This window comes from Bombyx mandarina, chromosome 28 (genome assembly GCF_030267445.1).
Source record: "Bombyx mandarina strain Sakado chromosome 28, ASM3026744v2".
NCBI classification, from domain to species: Eukaryota; Metazoa; Arthropoda; class Insecta; order Lepidoptera; family Bombycidae; genus Bombyx; species Bombyx mandarina.
Window position 1 is genome coordinate 7,357,413 of NC_143233.1, and position 25,124 is coordinate 7,382,536.

The 25,124-nt window shown below is 38.6% G+C and overlaps 1 protein-coding gene and 1 non-coding gene across 6 annotated transcripts in view; both read right to left on the reverse strand.

Moving 5' to 3' along the window:
• Positions 1–25,124, reverse strand: part of mim (missing-in-metastasis) — a 162,444-nt gene that overhangs the window by 108,683 nt on the left and 28,637 nt on the right. The window lies entirely within an intron of this gene.
• Positions 10,530–10,619, reverse strand: LOC114243424 (U6atac minor spliceosomal RNA). Its single transcript, XR_003624693.2, has one exon. It is a non-coding gene; the product is annotated as a U6atac minor spliceosomal RNA (small nuclear RNA).

Consider the following 25,124-nt stretch of genomic DNA (forward strand, 5'->3'; position numbering starts at 1 on the left):
CCCAAACAGTTCGGATATTAAGGAACGCATCATCACATATGACAGACAGTTACACAATTAGGTCGATCCAACCGAAACTAACGGCCCGGTTCTGAAGTTTTTGATATATCATAATTTGCTTTTGACATAACGATACGACATACGATTTGTTTGTGAATGCGGCAAATAAGAAGCCAATCAATAACAACACTGGTCATGCATTTTGATATGCGCATGCATAAACAGCCGGTAAACAGTTCAAGAAGTTTCAACTCAACCTCAAACTACATCTCTTTTTTTATTGCTTAAATTGGTGGACGAGCTCACAGCCCACCTGGTGTTAAGTGGTTCCTGGAGCCCATAGACATCTACAACGTAAATGCGCCACCCACCTTGAGATATAAGTTCTAAGGTCTAAGTTACAACGGCTGCCCCACCCTTCAAACCGAAACGCATTACTGCTTCACGGCAGAAATAGGCAGGGTGGTGGTACGTATCCGCGCGGACTCATAAGAGGTCCTACCGCCAGTAAGTCTGAATGTAACTAAATCCGTGTAAAGAAACGTGAAGTTCTAAAGAAAGTAAGATAAGCATTCAATAATAGTAAATAATAATAAAGATAAGCGAGGTAAAGATAAACAATTGGGCAGTATTTATGATACGAAGTCTAAATGCTGAAAATGTTCGAGAAAGATATCATTTAGCAAAACATTTAATTAAATTTGTCTTCGATTGCAAATACATTATAGATATCGCAAACAATATTGAAGGAACAAGTATATTCACTAACCAAGGGTATGATAGGGCTTTCAATTGCACATATACTATAGCAGAACTAAAAATCGAACTGTATCATAATATCAAAATCAGTATATACTCCCATTTTACCGAATCACAATTTGAAAACACAAACACATTCCGCCGTAACTTCGCATCATTATAAAGTAAACAAGCTCCTAAAATTGGGACAACAAAGTAACGAGAGCCCATGAATATGCGAGCGAGTCCACGGGCGATTGTTTTAACGAAACACGGTATTCAGAAAACAAGCATCCATGTAGTTAATGTAATAATCGAATTGTTGTTACAGAAATAGCTTTAATTACAGTTTCTGCTCTGAACAATGAAAGTGAATTTCCAAATAATTACAAAGTAAATACATGAAACTGAAATTGTCTGCATATTCGCAAAATACGAGATATTCGATAATCATTACATATTACAATCATGTTTATTTCTGCCCCAAAATTAAGATACGTTCGAGGGTGAAAAGTAAGACAACCCATTCTATTCAAATCAAAGCACTCTATATTTCAGCAGTCAATAGAGACTGAATGTCCTACGAAATCCTTGCGTCGAAGGAATGCTCTGGGTGGGATCCAAGTGGAATCCAAAACGCCCGGGACAAAATCTGACCCTAATTATTACGGTTAGCATCCAAGGCCAACTATGCAACCAAACACGCGGCCATTGTATCTATGGGACACGGTAGCTGTTCAACATCATAATAAAAACACAAAGACCTTTCAGGTGTGGTCTTAGCGTCAAAGATCCTGTCGACAAAAGGCCAAAACACAGAAAAGAATTCACCGTACAAAAAACCACAAAAATATATATTCAAGGCACGCTGTCGTAGCACTGTTACACGTCATATTACATAACTATTGATACAGTTGTTCAATAACAATGCACATGTTTACGGTATGTTTTGAAGTGAAGAGGATTTTGTTTCGGTCTACTGGTATCCGAACACAGTTCGTGCTATAGTGAGAAACCTTTGAACTAACTGCTCTTCGTTCCCAGAACGAAAACATGTTTTAGATGATTGAAAGAAGTCAATCCCTGAAGACAAAAATCTGGTGAGATCGATTTGAAAAGCGCGTTGACAGAACACCGAATGGACAAATTAGAAACTACCGAATATTTTATTTACAAAAACATGCAAAGTCAAAGATATAAGTTGTCATAGCCGAACAAGATAGCCAAAATCAAATGGGATACGAATTCAAGACTTAATTTTTTATCTAATTCACTTATTGTCTTTATGATAGATTAAAAGTATTTTCCTTAGAGTTAGTTCCTGAAGAGTTCATTTTTTTCTTCACTTGTGATCACTTCAAAACGCGAGGAACAAATAGGTTTCAAGAACAGGATATGGTGCTATAATTGATTTGGTTACATTCAAAGACCACGTCTTCGACTCACAACCACAAAATTTCAATTTCGTTACGAATCCATTCCAAATAAATCACACCTAAATGAAGAATACCACTGTTTGGCGATACAATCGAAATTGCCCCCGGTTGGTCGTTGGAAAACAAAAATAAATAAATCAGAGAAACATACTTTCAATCGTAAAGCTTTAAGTAAAACAACTAAGAGGTTACTGAATAAAGATCCTAGTAACCATTGGAGGACGCTATTCTTTCAACAAATAATACCATGAGACGAGATTAAGTATAAACATATTCCTTTAATATCCGTTTCTTATTTCATTAACTCACTACATCGTAAACATAAAATCTTATCCACGGTTTCAGAAATTTATTTGTGGGTGTGTGTGTGTGTGTGTTACGAATAATCAGATTATTCTTATACTGTCGGGGACAGTATAATGTAGGGAATGATCTCCATGATTTTGTAACAAGCAAGCGCATCGTGGCGTGGCGTGACCGACCGTAACATGTCCACAAAAACCACGTCCACACGTATTTGTAGTGAAACCTGTCAGTTGCAAGGAACCGGAGAACGAGCGCGTCCGCTCTGGCGAAATCAATGTAAGGTCAGTGGAAACGAAACAAGGAAACCTGAACTGAATTTAAATTTTTTTATTACATGCAATTACTTGTATTAAATTATATTGCACTAGGCGATTTTAACGATAATTCCGAGCTCAACGTGTTTGGTATGAAATCATCAAGGTAATTAATAGTGAAAACGTAATAATAACAAAATATTTACGTAGCAATTTTAAAATTGAAAACCAATTTAATCATTACGACCTTCGAAGACTACAACTATCCATATTTGATACATGGCATTAACTTAATCAAACTTCTTACGTAATTGATAAAACGCTTCTTTCCGCTTATCCATACACATCCAGCTAGACAATGAACCAATAAAACAAACGGCAAATAGTTTGGCGACGTTTGAATACGATGCCAATAATCGAGCAGCGATATCGTGGACTGAATATTAAGTTGAGTAACACGAGCCTCATAATAATCAAGGTCACGAATGTCAGACATGTAGAAATGAGTCCGTTGTATTTACAATGCGTAAAGGCAAAATTCAGAAGGCGCGCACGTTATTTGAATGAACACAACGTAGTGTAATATTCTTTCAATACATATTCCTATGGTTAACCTTGTATATATACGCATACTGTTCTTCTCTAAGCTCGTCTATAATATCTATTGCGACAGACAAACCTCTTACAAATATAAAATTGTTTTTTCAGTGTTTTTCTTTCTTATTGCAATAAGACATTTGGAATTTGTTTGTCTGATAATATAATATTAATGTAGAGACACGTCTGATGTAATTTAACTACAACTTTGAAATTAATTTAATGGTGAAATAAAAAAAACTAAACAGAAGGTAGGTGTAAAGACATCTCTACTTCTAACAACTTTCGCTCAGTTTTCAGTCTAGCAGCAATTTCGCTTGCAGCAGCACTGAAATACTGGGAGCTATGCAGATCAATAATCTTGTTAAAAAACCGTGTAATATATCGATTTTAAAGTAATTAATATCGATAAAGGATAATCGATATGTAACGTGCATTTCATTTAACATTTCCAAAGTTTATGAAAGCACAGATTCACTTACGTACTTTTATTTATTCCTACCTATTAGCCTAAGCGGCTAGTCCAGCTACGCCCGCATGGTTAGGTGAGCTGACTGACTGAGCTTGAGAGATTTAGCTAATACTGGCCCAGCAAGAGCAGTACTTCGCAGAATCTACCACCGGATCGGAATCGCGACCCACTGAGAAGATCCGGCGAGAAAATCAGTGGGTTGTATCTACGAGTTAGTTTGCTCGTCGAACTCTTCGTCGTAATTAGTTGAGACTTTAACCGTACATCTTAATGGTAATCATTCATCCACCTTATGCAATAAAAGATTTGCGGGATTCGAGTTATGTTATCTATGAGCTCCGGTAATTTGATATTAATCAGACCGTCAGTTCCCATGCCTATCTTGGCGAATAATAATAATAACATCAAGCCTGAAAGTAGATCGCTATTCAAACAGAACTTTTCCCTCGCGTCTCTGAATCCCAGCGCGTGAAAGGGTCAGAGTACCGCTACTACAGCCACGCCGGCGCCGGCGCAATGCTCTGCGATCGATCTGACCCAACACGTACTGTTGAATTATTGTAGTTCATGTACATAATTTGTATTGGCAATTCGACATTTCGCTGGAATTATTCCTAATTTGATGACAGGGAGAGATGACGCGACATCGTGAGACGCATCAAGTCTGCCCCTTCCAACACTACATGACGATCACGACCACTCTGTCAAGAGTGACACGACTGAGATGATGATGATTCCTAATTTACAACCAAAAAAATATGACTCCACAATTTAGGCATAGAGAATTCATAGACACCACAAAGAATCTGACTGTCATTCAAAATCCTCTTTAAAATCTCGTTTGATAACCGGGAGTATTACCACAATTCACAATCACTTCCCATTTTTTCCATAGGTTAATCGAATAATCAATTGGAGCCGCATCCAGAGTGTTCCTGTCTTCTTTTAACATATTTGCTGCGGCGGAGAGTATCTGACTTAACATTTCTCGTCTCTAAGTCTTTTGCCAGAACCAAAGAGACTTTACTGACTGTAAAGATGATTTTTTTTATTGCTTAGATGGGTGGACGAGCTCACAGCCCACCTGGTGTTAAGTGGTTACCGGAGCCCATAGACATCTATAACGTAAATGCGCCACCCACCTTGAGATATAAGTTCTAAGGTCTCAAGTATAGTTACAACGGCTGTCCCACCCTTCAAACCGAAACGCATTACTGCTTCACGGCATAAATAGGTAGGGCGGCGGTACCTACCCGTGCGGACTCACAAGAGGTTCTACCAGTTCAAAACCCTCTTTAAAATCTCGTTTGATAATCGGGAGTATTACCACAATTCACAATCACTACCCATTTTTTCCATAGGTTTATCAAATAATCAATTGGAACCGCATCTAGAGCATTCATGTCTTCTTTTTACATATTTGCGGCGGCGGAGAGTATTTGACTTAACATTTCTCGTCTCTAAATCTCTTGCCAGAACCAAAGAGACTTCACTGATTCTAAACATGAATTTGAATTATAAACAAAAACATCATCAGATATGAATTCATACGACCCCAGTAAGGTACCGGATGCTTGGTATGAATGTTTTATGCGTTGAATCGGCGACGATTCCCGTGTCATCCATCTAAGACGTGTTTACTTATAAATTGACTTGTAAATGAAATGACGGCTTGGACTTTATAGCACGGTCGTTTATCATTTTCTCCTGTAAAATGAATTGAATAAGTGGTTCGTTTCGTAAACTTATACTTCGATATCGTTAAGGATTTATCTTTAGCGATAAATAACCCAAGACGAAATTAATTAGCATAGAAGATGTTTTAATCAACCTGTATTAGTTGGAAAAGTGTAAAATCTAAATGGGATAATTAGGTAAAAGCCAAGCAAAAATATCTCGAATTATAGTTAACGCCAAAACTCTTGACCTTTAACTCAGCTAAGCAAACCGGTAAACTTCGCCAAATAAACGCCAGTTTGTTGGTTGTCGATATAGTTTACTTAAAAACCGCTTTATGTTAATAAAGGTACCTCAGCGTTCAATTAAGCACCTTATTACAGAAGAAACACGACGTGATTTTCGATGGACACCTATGCCATTTACGAACCAAAACTAAGCGCTTTGATTAACCAAACATTTGAATTAGGGTGGACCAAACGAATTTTTCGCAATCCAAAAGCGAAACCAATTTTTAGTTGCTTAAGTCCAACAAACCTTTTAGGTAGAGAATCCGCGAAACAATTTCGAGCACAACCCCAGACATTAACCCCTTCTCTAGTTGACACGTTGCCTATTACTACATATTTTATGTCGCTATTGTGTGCTACGTCAAACTTTGAGGTAATGAGGGTTTGAAAGGCTTTATAACACAGAGGTAAGTTGTAGACACATTCTGTAATAGTTAAAAGTTGCGGTCCTCAACCTTTTTTTACTCAACGACGCACTAACATACTGTTGGTACGCAAAATTCTTACGTACTTAAAAAAAAATTTGCTGAAATGAAGGTACTTACTTGTACATACATTGCTTGCATTTGACGTCCTTTAAATATTAATCATAGTTGGACAATTAACAACTAGGAAACAGTTGTATCTTTACCCTATATGTTCACCAGCAACGCAATTTCTCTAGATAAGAATATCACTTTTGTAAATCTAGCGACACACTTGACAGGGGTATGTCTCACCACATGATGGTTGAGAACAGAATGGAAAGCAGTCGACGTCGCCCCAAATACGTCATTTCGGATCCTCCAGATCCACTAACGGTGCTTTTAGGTACCTCAAGCACCGGTCATCGTTCTCGTCGAACCCGGCGCTTGCGACGAAGGGCTCGACGAATAAGTTAACCCTCAGACACAGCCCACTGAGTTTCTCGCCGGATCTTCTCAGTGGATTGCGTTTCCGATCCGGTGGTAAATTCTGCTAAGCACGGCTCTTGCTAGGGTTCTTGTTAGCAACGTCATCAGGTTTGAGCCCTGTGAGCTCACCTACTAGTTAAAGCGACGCTGATATAGCCTCTCAAGGCTATCAGCTTAGGTAGGGAAACAAAATGGTTGAGAGTCGCCGGATTGTATGGTCTCTTGAGATTTAAAACTTTTAAGAGAGCCTTGTACATTATGTTTGTCCTTACTATTATAAACTTTAAATTTGGCTATTTAAATTTATATCTAATGTATTTTAGCCCGTGCTTTATAGGATGGATTTCTTTAAGTGAAGATCATTTGAATTACTACTATTTATTTCTTTTAGTCTACAAGTATTTATGTTTGATCAGAACTATTCTTATTAAAAAATATGAACAACAAAACAAACAACAGTCGAATGGCTTCATACAAAAAACGCTTTCTCATGCATTTCGCTTTTGTGCTTACTTCCCCGGCTGAAATGTATGGGGTCCGTGCTTTGGTACACTCCTGTGCTCTTTGTCAGACTTTTGTTTATCGATGCATAGACTTTTTCGATATAGCACGACCGAGGTTAATGATCTGTAGAACATTCATTAAATATACTGGTACTATTTGTAGTTTGTCTCTTGTTATTACACTCGATTACCAAATATTCGGTGTTTGTATAACACCATCCTATCCTTCATCGTTGATATCGATAATCATAAGTCGAATTCTATTATTATCTATATATTAATACGTGAAGCAAAAACTTTGTATCCCTTTTTACGAAAATTGCGCGGACGGAGGAGTATGAAATTTTCTACACTTATAGAGAATATAGAGAAGGAGTGCAGAATATTATTATTTTTTAAAATTATGCCTAAAAAATACATTAAATCAATAAAAAAACATTACACACACTACCGTATGTATGTATTTGACGCACACACGCATGCGTTCTATTTATTTAATGTCAAGCTTTTGATCTTGACGTCTGTGGTCAAATTGAGAATAGATTAAATATTGTTTGTCTTTATTAATATTTTTCTATAGTGTAGTCTTGACGAAATTTGTGATTATAGAAGTATAATAGTCTTTGAAAATACAATCATAATTGTGTACAAACTCACAATTTCAATTAATTATGGTCGAATTTCGACTACTGCGGGACCACTAGTTTATTGAATTATTTCATTGTTACGCTACGCTGCATTGTTTTATGATGCAATTCGCAAGCAGCGGACCTGGCAACAGAGCTCACGACGACCACAGATCCATATCTAGACACAGTCCGGTGCGTCTGGATCATGAGTGGTAACTTCACGCATCGATCGTTGCTGTTCTAGTGATGGACCTCCTATTATTGACAGGTATGTCGATGATCGAAAAATTCATAGTTCCCTATCTACTACAGCCTTGTCACATAAAAACCAACTCTGTATAAAATATATAAATCGATTTTTGAAACGCGTATCCGAAGCTATTTTTAAAAATGCAACATGTCTTTGAGTTCGAGAATGTGTACTTTTTTATCTAGTTCATACGTCAAAAGGTAAATTATAAAATAAAAACAAACCGAACTCGATCAGTTAGTCGTTCTTTATCGACAAAACTATTCACATCACTATCACTCAAGCTAGAGTTCGTCGACACGGCAGGCGCTAGTTTTTGCGGCACGTTTCCTGTCAACTAATGAGATGCAGCATCCTCCGTCGTCTTTGTGTGATCTCGACGGATGCTTCGTATAGACGTTCCATTTCTTTACGAAAGTTCATTCTATTGATTACTTTGGAAATTGTGGGACTTCAAAGACTTTGATAATGATGGTGTGAGTTTCTCTCGTTCTATCTAGTTGGGACTTATTTGTCGACGAAGGAAGGTGGAAGATTTTTTTATTGCCCTTGTAGGCAGACGAGCATACGGCCCACCTGATGGTGAGTGGTTACCGTTGCCCATGGACTTCAGCAATGCCAGAGGCAGAGCCAAGCCGCTACCTACCGCTTAATACTCTCCACAAGCCTCTTTTAAAGAAGGACATGTCATAGCGCTCGGGAAACACTGTGGAGGGGAGCTCATTCCATAGCCGGATGGTACGTGGCAAAAAAGACCTCTGGAAACGCACTCTCGATGAACGCAGCGGTTCCAGATGATATGGATGAACTCTGCTCCGATGGCGGGAGGTGCGATGATAAAAAGGAGATGAGGGAATCATCTCAAACAATTCCTCAGAGCACTCGTCATGGAAGATCTCATAGCCCATAGGAAATATTACTTTAAAGGCTAATAGAGTGCGGACTATAGCGAGTATATTACTACCCACTCTTGTTTTGAGCATAATCCGATACGTTATCAATATTACCTATAATAAATCAGTGAAAATTCGACTTAATATACATTTCCCGTTACGGTCTTTGGTAAGCGCACAATCAGATAGCGTGAGAGCTACGTTGACAGTCATACGTTTATTTAATCAGTTAAAGTAGCATTCCGATGTTGGCGACCGCGACCGACGACTGCGACAGGGTCGCGCGACTTACTGCTTAGTATAAATTTATATGGAACCCTAAACAACGCAAACGACCGGTCGCTAGCAAGCGACGCTACTGCTACTGGAGCAGTGACTCCGCGCGACCCGTCCACGTTGCACGTCAAAATGGCGTCATTTTCCACACATGATGACGAATTATTAATAGATGTAGTATCTAAAAACCTACCTATGTATGATTCGACACTCCGCTCATATCGAGATAATGTTATTCGAGACAATATTTGGGAAGAAATTGGCGAAATTCTTGTTTCCGAAAGCAAGGCAAACAAAATAAGTGTATCATCTTCTTGTTCTAATAAAAATCTGTATAGCTCTTTTCCTGGTTGCGGATAAATTGTCCGACATAATTATACTGAGTACTAGAACACAGCTGTGTACAACAAAAACTGCGGGCAGACTGGCCGTCGGTCGCGGTCGTTGATATCCGAATTCCATTGATCATCAGGCAACAGGCGACCAGGGTCGCGGTCACTTGTCGCCCTGGTCGCCAACATCGGAATGCTACCATTAGACCGATAAAACTCATCGAAATAGGTACATCTATAGAAGACTATCACTCGACCTAACTATTTCAATGTTAGTATGTCAAAGAGTACGTCAACTGGGCTGGTGTGAGTGATGCCCAACACACTCGTATCAGACTTTCGCGATACGTACCCATCGTATTCAAGTGGAACATTTACAATTCAAAATGGTCTCTTATTTCCTAAATTAACAGAATGTGAAAGCCTATTTTTAAAAGACATTTCGGTTAATATGCGACATAATATACCATTGTAAATTAAAGTTCTATCCTCTATTAAAGACCTCTTGTGAGTCCGCACGGGTAGGTACCATCGTCCTGCCTATTTCTGCAGTGAAGCAGCAATGTGTTTCGGTTAGAAAAGGTAGCCATTGTACTGTAAGAAACCTATACCTTAAAACTCATATCTCAAGGTAGGTTATTATTAGGTGGCATTTAGGTTGTAGACGTCTATGGACTCCGGTAACCTCTTAACATCAAGTGGAGCGTGAGTTCGTCCACCCACCTAACCAATAAATAAAAAGACATCGACTACCGTGTAAATCTTAATAAGCTGTGGCGGCTGCATGGTCGGTACTCTTGAATGCAGATCTCACTTATCAATACAGATTTATACAAATTTCATAACTAGTGAACGACAATATTGTGACATGAAAATTGGTGCAATTATATATTCTAATTTTTTTCCCTACCTAAGCTATCAAGCCTTGAGAGGCTATTTCAGCGTAACCTCAACCAGTAGGTGAGCTCACGGGGCTCAAACCTGAAAACGTTTGGTTAATTAGTGCCTTAACCAAATTATGTGTTCCATCCTTGTCAAGGGGAGTGCTAACCGTCTCTCCTTTCAATAGACACTATATTCTGAGAATATCTGACGTCTAAGGAGATTTCTATCAAGACTCGCGAAGCCCGAAGGAAATTGTAAAAGCTTGATTAATTGCTTGCTACGCTCGATCGACAATGATGACGTAATCAAAAATACATAGCTACCGATAGTTGCTAACGCACTGGAACTAGTTATGATGTCATCAATTGAACTTTGTTAAGCTAACTTAGTTGAGCGACCTTGTCGGAACTTATTTACTTAGAATCACTACTACAATTACTAAGATAGCAAGCTCGTCGAAATAAATGTTTTCTAAAATATCCTTTGAAGTTGCACACTTTAAGTTGACATTCTTTTTTATTGCCCTTGTAGACAGACGAGCATACGGCCCACTTGATGGTGGGTGATTACCGTCGCCCATGGACGTCAGCAATGCCAGGGGCACAGCTAAGCCGCCACCTACCGTTAAGTACTCTCCACAAGTCTCGTTTGAAGAAGGACATGTCCTAGCCTAGCGCGTTCCAAAGCCGGACGATACGTGGCAAAAAAGGTCTCTTGAAGAGTATCATGTATGAACGCAGTGGTTCTAGTTCTAGCATGATCTCTATTCCAGTTACAGGCGGTGCGACGGTAAAACGAGATGATGGGATGATCTCAAATAATTCCTTGGAGCTCTACCCATGGAACATACGGTACAAAATACGGAGAGAACCGAGGTCCCTCCGCAGAGGTTGCAAACGATCCGTGAGAATGGGATTATCGACAATGTGAACGGCCCTTTTTTCGCCGTTTTAATAAAAATTTGATTAACGTACACGAACACTTTTATATTGTTTATTTTGAACTTAATTATTTGACGAACCATGAATTTTTTTCAAAATGTGAAATGCCTAGAGGTCGAAGTCCAAACCGGTGGACTGACCAGGTTACTCAGCAGCTAGTAATATCAATCAATGAAGCTCTCGATTAGGTCAAGGTGGAAAGAAAGAAAAGTCCACATACAAATGACGGTCCTCAACAACGAGGGTACCACTGAGAAGACTGGCCAAACAAAGCCAATGCTACCAAGTCGAGCAGACTTAACTGTTCATTAGCCTAGAACTACGCGAGTTGGCCTAGAACAATTAATTGAACATATAATAAAAATTAATAGCCACAATTGCGAAATGGCTTTAAAATTACGAGCAGGCAACGTACATTTCATTGATGCGAGGCACTCGAGAACGTTAGGAAACCGGTTGCGTGCGCCGCGCCGTTTGTGGCCCGGACGTCAATAAGCAGAAACCAACGGACGTATTAATCCTTATTAATGATGGCTCATTTGACTCGTCAAAATCCAAAATGACAATGGTATTAAAAATCGGTTTGGGAATCATGAGGTTAAAACCCTTCGAAATTCGGTGATGAAGCCAATTGAGGCCGTTAGGGCAAAAGTGGCCTAATCCACAATTTTTGATAATCAAGCTCATATTGGAATTTATTTAAAATATAATAAATTTTGATGCAAAATCGGCCTACCCATAGTTTCACCCATAGGTAACAGATAGTTTTGTAAACATTATTTTTGCCGTATTGTTTTTTTGCCTACTCAAATTCAAATTCATCCATACTAACTATGGTAAGCTTAGGCCACTTTTGCGCTGACGGCCTCAATTGTTATTAGCTTTTATAAGAATGAGGACGTGCAAGTTTCCCGTTACGCACCCATTCTTTTGAATACCTATTTCCCAAGGTACTACAGATACAGCAGCGCTGGTACGAAATCTCAGATACGTCTTGAGGTGCTCGGCAATTCGTCTACTTGCCTCCTACACTGATCGAAAATGGAAATGGTTATGTACTATAGAGTAATACAGACCTTCGATCTAAGGTTAAAAAAGTTAAAACCGGGGCCAATTTGTTTATTTCGATCACGAAACATTCGAAAGGTATCGGGCGTCTTTCAGAATCGATTCTAAAACACACACACTCGCGTACAATATCATTGCCGGAATGGGGAAATGTAGATCAATGCCGGAATAATATAAATAAATAAGAAATCTCAACTGCATTGGAATAAGAAATTGCTTTGCAGCCGAAGTGAAAAGTCTATTTATTTTTTTTTGCTTAGATGGGTGGACGAGCTCACAGCCCACCCGGTGTTAAGTGGTTACTGAAGCCCATAGACATCTACAGCGTAAATGCGCCACTCACCTTGAGATATAAGTTCTAAGGTCTCAAGTATAGTTACAACGGCTGCCCCACCCTTCAAACCGAAACGCACTACCTCTTCACGGCAGAAATAGGCAGGGTGGTCGTACCCACCCGCGCGGACTCACAAGAGGTCCTACCACCAGTAAATTGTTTTTATCTATTGTGTTCCCTGGTTATTCACTGGAAACTCAGTGGGCTGTGTCTACAGATTAGTTCGACGAGGACGGTGACCGGTGCTAAAAGCACCTTGAGTGGATGCCGGGGGAAAAAAGTGTCTGAGACGTTAGTTTAAACATAATTTACGCAGCATAATGTATTACTTGGCAATACTATTGCATTATATATTTGCATTGTTAATAATGAGCAACAAATTAGGTGATATTAAAATAAATTGCTTGTTTACAAACAATAATGCGGAAAAAAGGTACTACGTGTCCGTTTAGATATAATTCAAAATGGTAACATAGAAAATTTAGGTATTAAAATAAGCTTTATCCTTTCGGTCACATTAGATTGCCTTATCCATTATTTTAACACAAGTTGTTCAACTTTCATTCGTTCTTTGATCATAGCTCCACAAGCATTACACTCATCGTGAGGCGGTCAATTGTGAAACAAAAGAACATCAGGCCAGCTGTCACGACACCGCTGTAACGCAATGTAATTACATTTTCTTTTTTTTTAAACATTCAATTTCAATAATTGACCCGAACACACCAGAGACACCGGATTCATTTCCTCGCGTACTTTCCCTGTCGCCTATTGAATTACCAATCACGGAAAGTAGGTTTTATTGTGGAGTTGTGCTGGGGGATTTTTTCGTTTCGTACCCATATGTTTAAGGCACGTATTCGCGTGACTCGGCTCTCGTGCTATTCGATTCGGAAACGTTTAAGAACGCGGTTTAGTGGCGAAGATCGAGTGAATCGAATCATTTCTGTTTGATCGAGTGTCCCCGTATTGAATTTTATCTTTTCGTATTTCTTTTTTATTAGCTTTAGTTGACAAACAGACTTTCTTGAATACAATTCATTCATGCCATGAACAATGTTAGTAAATTCCTTTTTTTTTTTACCTAAGCTATGCCAGCGTCACCGAGCAAATAGATGAGCTTAGGGGCTCTAAGCTGGGGTCGTCGTTAACACTAACCCAAACTAAGTAGCGAGAAACTCAGTGGACTGTATCTATGTGTTAAATAGTTAAAAGACCGCATTCGTATAACGCGTTTGTATACGAACATGGATAGACATGGACTTGTGATGTCGTATATCAGAGGCAAACACCGAAATATTTGGTAATAATAAACTAATCAATTGGCGAAACTAGATGCGGTGACTCCTCGACCACCTTGACCTTGTCTTCTTGCTCTTTCTGAATCCCGGCTTGGCTGGGGGCGGAGACCCTTGGGCAACGGGCGAAGGACTGGTCGTCAGTTCCATCACTAACATCGATCGTCTCCAATCAATTCCTACTGTTTTTTTAAGTACTTTTGGCAAAAATCATCAAAGCACATCACCTGGACGGTCAATCCTTAGTACGCCCACTCGTAAATAGTCACATTACCTGAAGAAAAAAAACACGCACTGTATTATTCATATTCACGTTTAAGTATTATCTCTTGTAACTAAATATATAGATATGTTAATGCCTATTATTTTATACATACTAACAAATCAGTACCATGAGTTTTACGACTGGCCCGACGTCAACCCTCCTTGGGACAGCTATCGTTAGCATAAAATGATAGTCAGAAGAAGTTTCTTTTTTTTTTCTACCTATTCTAGTGACCTCGAGGCCACAGGCTCTAACCTGTGGACATTGCTAACACTAGCCCTAGCAAGAGCAGCGCTTCGCAGGACTTACCGCCGGATTGGGCACGCGACCCACTGAGAAAATCCGTCGAGAAACTCAGTGGACAGTGTCTGTGGGTTAGTTTACTCGCCGAACCCTTCGCAAGTGACGGGTTCGCCGAGAACGGTGACCGGTGCTTGAGTTACCTAAAAGCACCGCTAGTGGATCTGGTGAATTCGAAATAACGTGACAGAAGTTCCTTATTCGCCTTTTGTGACACCCACGGGAAGACATGGTCCGATTTTAAGATGGGAATGACCTTGTTTATAATTACTATGTAATAAAATAAGGCCCTAAATCGGTTGCGAAATTTTTTTGGTCACATTGACAGCTATTAAAAAGGATTTAGAAAAAAAAAAAAAAACGACTTAAAATATGTTTAAACAACAAAATTTCTTTACAACAAAAATCGTGACCACGAAACCCTTCGGAGAATGTTTTCGCCGTAATCACAGCGCACTGATTACTATTTAAACTTTTGTTTCAGTCAAAACAATTGTAATCGTGGGAACGTCGCCGTCGTGTCATTGACATTGGAGCTGAAGATAATGTGAGAACGATACGTGTGACTTGATTTAAAATTGTGTTTAGTTAAAAATGCTTATGGAATAGAACCGATGTTCTTAAGGAAGGTATATAAATAAGCCCTTTCATTAGTATGAGACCTACACAATGTTGAGAGGATTGGAGGAGCTGACAGAGAATTTAATTTTATCACTCAGAATGAGCACACGAGCTCACGAGCCACTCGGTATTAAGTGGGTACTGGAGCGCTTAAATATCACAAAGTGAATGCCGTGATTGACTTCCACGGTGAAGGAATAACATCGTGTAATAAAAATCAAACCTGAAAAATTATAATTTGCGTTATTACTGGTGGTAGGAACTCTTTTGAGTCCGCAGGGGTAGGTACCACCACCCTGCCTATTTCTGCCGTGAAGCAGTAATGCGTTTCGGTTTGAAGGGTGGGGCAGCCGTTGTACTGTAAAAACCTTACAACTCATATCTGAAGGTAGGTGGCGGCATTTACGTTGTAGGTGTCTATGGGCTCCGGTAACCACTTAACATCAGGTGGGCCGTGTGCTCATCCACCCACCTAAGCAAAAAATAACTGCTTATTTCGGCCTATAAGCAGTAATGCGTTCCGGTTTGAAGGGTGCAGTGGTCATTGTTCTATAGAACTCATGTCTCAATGTTGATGGCGGCATTTACGTTGTTGACGACTATGGGCTCTGTTAACCACTTAACACCAGGTAAGCCGTGTGCTCGCTCGTGTGCTAAGCAATAACATAAAAAAGCCGTGTCATGTTTGCAAATTGTTCGACTGATAATCGTGATCAATGCCTGTTAATAAAATATATCACAAATAAACCTCACGATCAATAGGTGCTGTGTAATATTTCTAGCTAATCTATCTATTGATACGAAATGCTGAATACTGATAAAACTTCAAGTGCTTCGTTACAGCATTAGTAAGGTAATTTCCAACTAAACTCATTACGGACCTTGCAGACTCATCGAATCGAAAACGTCGCATGATCACGTACTTACGTACGTTTCATTTACACGTTGGACACTAGACTAGAAACAATGTTTAGGCTATTGGGCTGCGAATGACATGCGACTGTCGTTCATGGAAAGACGGGTAAATATCCTCGCTGGCCACGACTGACCCTGATGTCACATCTAACATCCTGAAAAACATTGAGGGTATCGCTGTTTCTGTAAGTCCATTCTTGAACTATTCGACCCTTGGAGAATGTCATGGCTTTGAACGTGTTAAGAATTTTATTTACTTTTTTTATTTCCCTTGTAGGCGGACGAGTATACGGCCCACCTGATGGTGAGTGGTTACCATCGCCCGTGGACTTCAGCAATGCCAAAGGCAGAGCCAAGCCGCTGCCTACCGCTTAACGCTCTCCGCAAGCCTCTTTTAAAGAAGGAAATGTCAAAGCGCTCGGGAAACACCGTGGAGGGGAGCTCATTCTATAGCCGGATGGTATGTGGCAAAAAATACCTCTGGAAACGCAGTGTCGATGAACGCAGCGGTTCCAGATAATATGGATGAACTCTGCTCTGCTTACTTTATTTTGGCCATCCATTTTGATGGAAGATTACATAAACAGCCGGTGAACAGTTCACGGAGCCTCAACTCAACCTCAAACTACATCTCTTTTTTTTATTGCTTAAATTGGTGGACGAGCTCACAGCCCACCTGGTGTTAAGCGGTTACTGGAGCCCATAGACATCTACAACGTAAATGCACCACCCACATTGAGATATAAGGTCTCAAATATAGTTACAACAGCTGCCCTACCCTTCAAACCGAAAAGCATTACTGCTTCACGGCAGAAATAGCCAGAGTGGTACCTACCCGTGCGGACTCACTAGACGTCCTACCATCAGTAAAAATCAATAAAACCAACTTAATCAACAATATTATATTTATTGTTTTTCAATGAAATAAACGTTCAAATTCTGTGTGTACGTGCCCCGATAACCAAACGAATGTTATTTGAATTAGAGATAATTTAATTTGAAATTTAAAACATTCGTCGAGGTCATGCAAACAATACAAAAATAAACAGGAATATCATTATTATATTCGGAATTCTTAAGCAGGATCATTCAGGGTCATTTAGTTTACCGGAGTTAGTCCTATACCTATGTATTAGCTGATACAATACATTGTCCTCCATTAAGGCAAGGTGGAAGAGTAGGAGAGTAGGAACTGAACTTTTTACTGGTGGTAGGACCTCTTGTGAGTCCGCACGGGTAGGAACCCACCGCCCTGCCTATTTCTGCCGTGAAGCAGTTATGCGTTTCGGTTTGAAGGATGGAGCAGCCGTTGTAACTATACTTGAAACGTGGTCCGAAAATGAAAAACATAGAACCTGTACAATCTCAGAAAAACGCAACCCTGTACGGTTTAAAGGCAGGACAGGACCCACAATCAAATAAACGGGATAACCGGTCTAATCCAGTTATACAACAAGCATCCACGTTGTAGATTGATTTCGCTTACAGTTCTACGACCAGCCGCCTCATTTTGATAGCTGAGCTGAAGCGGATCCGTCTGGTGTAAACCAGTTACCGGAGACAACACGAGATAAATTCCGCTACCCACATTGGGACAGAAAATTTTGGTCTCAGTAGCATTGATGCAGCAAAAACGAAATAGCATGATCTCTGGGTGGCAGAAATACGTAGGAAGGTATACCTGACGCTTTGACGTTAACCTTAGATTGGTCAAGCAGAATAGGCATTAATGGGAATCATTCACAGACAAATATTACTACTACCTTAGATGGTCAGTTGGTACCAATCATAGTATTTAATAAATAAAAAACATGAAGGATTACTTGTGCCCCTGAAGCCTTTCCAGTTTCACCCGGACAGGTGGTTGAGCATAGGCTTAGCCAGGAGATGTGGAATTTACTAACAGCTGCCCGAGCGCCTCCTAAGAAGACCTAGCAGCTAAAAGGCCACAGCTTGGGGAATGCATCTGCTACCGGATCGGAATGGCCATTTTAAATTATATTGCCAATCCGTCTAGAACTGAAGCAGTACTAATATTAAAATTTATACGACCATATAAGGTTTACTTTCCTTCCTTTCCTTTTTAAATTCCCCGTACTTCGCCTTTTCTCGTGAAAGGGTAAAGTAGGTAACGGCCATCATTTCTTGAGTTAATGATCCTTAAATTGGCACTTTATACGGGGCTCTGTCGCGAGCGAGATATTTCAGGTAATTCTGTTTCGTTAAGAGAAGATATTAAACAGAAAATTGGAGGGCGCGTTTAACACATAAACAAGAGTATTGACGATTTGGTTAAGGAGTGTACCGAATATTATAACCGCTTTGAACTTCAGTTCTTAATTCTTATAATCCAATTGTATTAAAAAAATATTTCGAGAAAAAGCATTAAATTTTAATTCTAAATCAATTCAACAAATTTGTGATATTTTTAACAATTCTAACAATTCTTTGTTTCATTCCAATGGGTTTAAGTAAATTATTCGTGTTCATATTTAAGTATCTAATCTAGAATCGTAACCGGCCAAATTAGTAACATCACTATATTCATATCTATGGGTCAATGTTACTGTTTGTCACATTGTTTGACAGTAAGTAGAATCAGAATTTATTGTCGACGATACCTCCACTGCGAAAGCAATAAAAAAACATGATATACCACAATTATTCGGGATCCGAACAATCCAATGGGGCCCGCCCGGAAGTGTCTCAGAGCGTTTGCCGTGTTTACCGAATAGGAAATGTTTGTTCCCTAAATAGAGTTTCTGTTTAGTGTTTCACACGAAAATAGGGTATCGCTGGTAGCATTTTCGGTTAAAACGATGAGTTTTTTATAGTACGTACAAACTGGCCTACTTATTATAACGGCACTCGTGAAGAAATTTCATTTTACGTCCGGAAAACTGACAACTAAATTATGCTAGCAAACTGGTAATTTAGAAGAAAAGAAATCCTGAGATCGAAATCTTATGGGTTAGCCCGATCAGGCGTGGGCATCCTCAAAACCCTGTGTCTGAAGATATCCATGCTCCTGAAGATCAATAGAAATGCCAACTGTCCGAATATTGTTATAAAGAATTTATCGGCGGACGATTTTTTTGTAACTATTGCTAACATGACCACAAATAGTTATTTTCTTGTCCTAATAGAAATCTACATAACATTCCTGAAACATTGCAATCCGTTGACAATCGAGATAAACAGAACTACTTCGAACGAAGCCTTCAATCCAGACTTAACCGCCAATCCAAATTTGCAACCAAACTAGAACGCAATATTACATCCACCAAACAATATTACGGCGCCAGGAAACTAAATCTCGACACGACTAATGCAATAATAAAGCAATCACGGAGCTGAGCATCCAACTTGACTATTAACGTTGAAACATTATATGGAATATTCTAGATAATATATACGTTCACATTTATTAACAAACAATCGAGTTAGCTTATCTTATCTATTTTAACTACATTTTCATTATCTATTTATTAATACGTGAAGCAAAAACTTTGTATCCCTTTTTACGAAAATTGCGCGGACGGAGGAGTATGAAATTTTCCACACTTATAGAGAATATAGAGAAGAAGTGCAAAATGCTAATATTTTTTGAAAAGAATGCATAAAAGATACTTTAAATCAATAAAGAAAACATTACACACACTACATACCATGTATTTGACGCACACACGCATGCATACTATTTATTTATTGTCAAACTTTTGTTCTTGACGTCTGTTGTCAAATTGAGAATAGATTAAATATTGTTTGTCTTGGTTAATATTTTTTATAGTGTAGTCTTGGCGAAATTTGTGATTATAGAAGTATAAAATACAATCATAATAGTGTACAAACTTACAATTCCAATTAATTATAGTCGAATTTCGACTACTGTTGAACCTCTAGTTATCACTATTCTACAAAAAATGTCAAAAGAGAACTTATAATTATTTAAGATCAAATTGCTAGTTAAATTTTATTAATTTTGCTATATTCATGCACATTTAGAATTTAGGCATAATTGTTAAATTAATTCAAAGGTTAAATTTTTCGTTCAGCTCATCCTATTAATTGAATTCAAATGTAAAAAGACAAATTAGGTTACAATTTGGTACACACAAAATAATGATAGAAATAATGTTAATCACTTTCGTGGCCACAAATTAGGTGTGACATTAATCCCTTAAAATCTTGTAAACATTGAAAAGCTTACGAAAACTAATAATATGTTGATGTTGATAAGGGATTATGAACTATAAAATGTTTGGCCCATAAATCCGAACAGGTCAACTAAGCTGACTACAAAAACGTAATGGATAAGAATAAATATATCAACGATTTATATCAAAATCAAAATAAGTCCCGAAAAAGGTAAATTGTTCGATGTGTCCTTTACTAAATCTAGATTGCAGCAATAAATAATAAAGATTAATAACAATTAAGGCTTTAAGCTTAACGGGTAAGATGCTTAAGATATTTCAATTCCTAGATACTATTTTAAGTAAACCAAAAACCTAAATCGTTTTTTATAAATAGCTTCCGCTATGACGTGTTCAAATCTAGCAAAACTTATAAGTTGCGAATTACCGGTTCGGTGTATTGTGAGTTAGTACGATACCAATGTCTATCTATCTACCTATACTAATATTATAAAGCTGAAGAATTTGTTTGTTTGAACGCGCTAATCTCAGGAACTACTGGTCCGATTTGATTCTTTCAGTGTCAGATAGCTCATTTATTGAGGAAGGCTATAGGCTATATAACATCACGCTAAGACCAATAGGACCTTTTAGAAGTCGTCGTGGCCTAAAAGATAAGACGTCTGGTGCATTCGTGTTGAGCGATGCACCGGTGTTCAAATCCCGCAGGCGGGTACCAATTTTTCTAATGAAATACGTACTCAACAAATGTTCACGATTGACTTCCACGGTGAAGGAATAACATCGTGTAATAACAATGAAACCCGCAAATTTATAATTTGGGTAGTTACTGGTGGTAGGACCTCTTGGGAGTCCGCGCGGGTGGGTACCACCACCCTGCCTATTTCTGCCATGAAGCAGTAATGCGTTTCGGTTTGAAGGGTGGGGCAGCCGTTGTAACTATACTTGAGACCTTACAACTTATATCACAAGGTGGGTGGCGCATTTACGTTGTAGATGTCTATGGGCTCCAGTAACCACTTAACACCAGGTGGGCTGTGAGCTCGTCCACACATCAAAGCAATAAAAAAAAAGGACCAATTGGACCAAGCGGAGCACCAAAAAATAATGTTTCAAAATTGGGGTATTTTTCCTTTTTGAGAGCTTACGCTGTATGTAGATATACGTCAAAGTAACTATTCCACGCAGACGAAGTCGCGGGCAAAAGCTAATCCTAACATAACAGTACAATCCATTGAAACATATTTATCGAACACAAATATACCAAAGTACGAAAACCCTATGACACGATACAAGCAACATAAAGCTTCCGTAAATCCACGACAGAAGGTTCTTAGCGTCTAAATGCGAATGCGAATACAATCAGTAAAGATTAGCGCGAATCCTTTTTGTTTCTATCGAAGGCTCGACAGCTTAGGAACCAAAAAGCTTACGGTATATCTGGTCTTTAGTGACCACCGGTGGCCATAGACATCCTGATGTAAATAAAAGATCTCAATCAACTTGTAATTCTTGTTCTTCTAACCTCAACACCTGACTAGTTCGCGAAATCAATTGGTAGGAATTAGAAGTTCTGCGCCCATGGTTATGCATCAGATGATCAGATGATCATGCATCAATGTAGAAATCATTCTTGAGCCCATATTAAGTTATTAGAAATATCTGAACTTCACTGTACCGTCACTTCGTTTTCGCAATTAAAACATTTGACTACTTAGTCTAAATTAAGGCAAGTATGATCAGTGGAAGATCAAAATTTGTACACCCTTTTTAAAGGCATAATCATAATGACTTTGTCTCCAAACTATATTCAATAAATACTCAATCATTTAATACAGTTTTGGTATTAAATGTCTTAAGAACAAGCTGTAGCTGCATGATATACACGAATAGCCCTAAAGCAATATCATTAAGTCACATGTCTACATCAGGTCATTCGATAACTACCTTTTAACGTATTGAAGGCTGGGTCACCCGGTCATTTTTCCATATTACGACGTCTCAGGGTGTGGCGGCATCCATTCTGATATACGCAGATACACCATTAGGTGAGCTATTAGCCAACGATAAGCAATGACTTGTATGATACTTTTTGTGACTTTTACCCGCATTCTGTAGCAATCTTATTGCTGGTAGATTTTTTTTATTGCCCTTATAGGCAGACGAGCACACGGCCCCCCTGATGGTGAGTGGTAACCGTCGCCCATGGACTTCAGCAATGCCAGGATCAGAGCCAAGTCGCTGCCTACCGCTTAAGACTCTCCACAAGCCTCGTTTGAAGAAGGACATGTCATAGCGCTCGGGAAACACCGTGGAGGAGAGCTCGTTCCATAGCTGGATGGTATGTGGCAAAAAATATCTCTGAAAACGCACTTTGCGCGTGGACTTTTTCAACACCGGCTGTCCAGTAAAGTTAACTGTTAAATCTTCGTAAGCTGCGAAGTGTTTATATAACTGTATTTCTGTTATTCGAAAGAGTGAGAGATATTATTGATAATATTTGTTTATATATGTTTTTATAGGCATACATTTATGATTTATGTATATGTATTTATTTATGTATATCTATATATTTATGTTATTGTATTTATTTAAATACGAGTATTTGTATCTATAAATATTATGTATGTTAAGTAATACCACCTTCACACTACACCTACCAAGTTTCATCTCTGCACTCCCCTAAGGTAGACTATTAGAGAATGCCTATGGCATTAAGTCCGCCTTTATACTGTCTAGTATATGAAGTTATAAATAAATAAATAAATATTAATAAATCGTCTATACACACCGTTTACCGATAGTAAGGGATCAGTTTCTTGAAACAAGGATTAAATAACTCTCTTATGCAGCGCTGATCGCTCCTGTGGTATTTAGTTTTAGTAGTTTTAGTAGAGGTCCCGCAGTAGTCGAAATTCGACTATAATTAATTGGAATTGTAAGTTTGTACACTATTATGATTGTATTTTATACTTCTGTAATCACAAATTTCGCCAAGACTACACTATAAAAAATATTAACAGAGACTATTTCAGACTAATCAGAGACAGAGAATATTTACTCTCAATTTGACAACAGACGTCAAGAACAAAAGTTTGACAATAAATAGTATGCATGCGTGTGTGCGTCAAATACATGGTAGTGTGTGTAATGTTTTCTTTATTGATTTAATGTATCTTTTATGCATTATTTAAAAAAAATATTAGCATTGTGCACCTCTTCTCTATATTCTCTATAAGTGTCGAAAATTTCATACTCCTCCGTCCGCGCAATTTTCGTTAAAAGGGATACAAAGTTTTTGCTTCACGTATTAATATATAGATAACTACACATCGACAATAATCTTAATAAACTGAAGCCGGAAACGAAGACTGGAATACAGATATTTACAAACTGAAATCCTACGACGATTTTTACAGTACCTACCGTCGTTACGTCAGAGCGTCGGCTTGTCTATAATGACGTCATCGTGAAACATAGAAACCTGAAAACGATAGTCGCGCCACCCGCATGCATGCCGCAGCCCCCGACCTAAATCCAGTGCAGCGACCCTAAGAACTTTTATCGAACCAGCTCACGTGGTCTCCAGATGAAGAGGGAAGAAATAAAAAAAAAAAACAACGACCAACGGGTAAAACTAAACGCGTCGAGTGGGCAGAATCAGGAAGGAGGCAGATTAGATTCTGCGGTCGGCGGTACAATACCGTTTGAGGTTGAATTACTGTCATTCTTGTTACGTCACGACCGTTAACTGTTGATGACGCTATTGCCCATAGGTTATATATAGGCCGTGAAAAGTCCCTGTTTCTCTTGTCAGGTTTGAGCCCCGTGAGCTCACCTATTAGTTAAGGTTACGCTGAAATAGCCTCTCAAGGCTCTCAGCTAGGTAGAAAAAAAATGCCTTTTTCTCATGAACAAAAGGAGTTCTTAGGAGGTTGTTGGCATATTTGTCGCATTTGAACAGTAACCATACCGACAATCTTTTTCAGTGCTCTGAGCTTCTAAATGTTATGGGTGGATTGAAAAGAATCGTGCACATGTAAGAATTACGTAATGTAAAAAAAAAGATGCTTAAAATTACGAAGCGTCATTATCATTACGGTACGGACGTGCAACACGGTCCCATTACGCACAGATTCTTCCTAATATCTTTTTTTTAAAACTTCATTTCACAATTAATTTGATGTTATTTTCTTGCAAAGATTCTAATAATATCTACCGGTTACATAGAGAAATTGAAGTACACAATCAAAGAAAGTAATATGCCTACAAGCTCGAGTCAGTTTCTTATAAGTTTATGAAAACATTAAGTTTCGGAGTAAGCTAATTAAAAGTTTCGACCATGAACATTTACAACATTATCGAGAAATACAATACTAAAGCTCAACTAAACAAAGCCAGCGTGGAAAATAGAATGGTAAAGTTTTCAATGATTACAACGAGCTAACGAACGTTCGTGTTAACTAAAATCATAACAATGAGTCGATGTTGCTCGGAGGACCAAAACCGAATCAAATACGCACCGAACTAATTTTACGGTTTTGCGACTATTCGAAATCAGGTCGAGACATCAAACGTTGAATTTGAGACATTAATTTTATTAAGAGCATCGATCGGTTGGGATAAACGATGCGGCCTACCTATATTTAAGTCAACGGCACGGAATTAAGTGAGTAGTTTATTATTTGCACTCCAAGGGTGGCACAGTCGTCAAGACATCATGCTGGTTGATATATTATGAAGCCGTATCTTTCAATCAATAGTCTAGTTATCTACTAAGAATCACTCATGTTT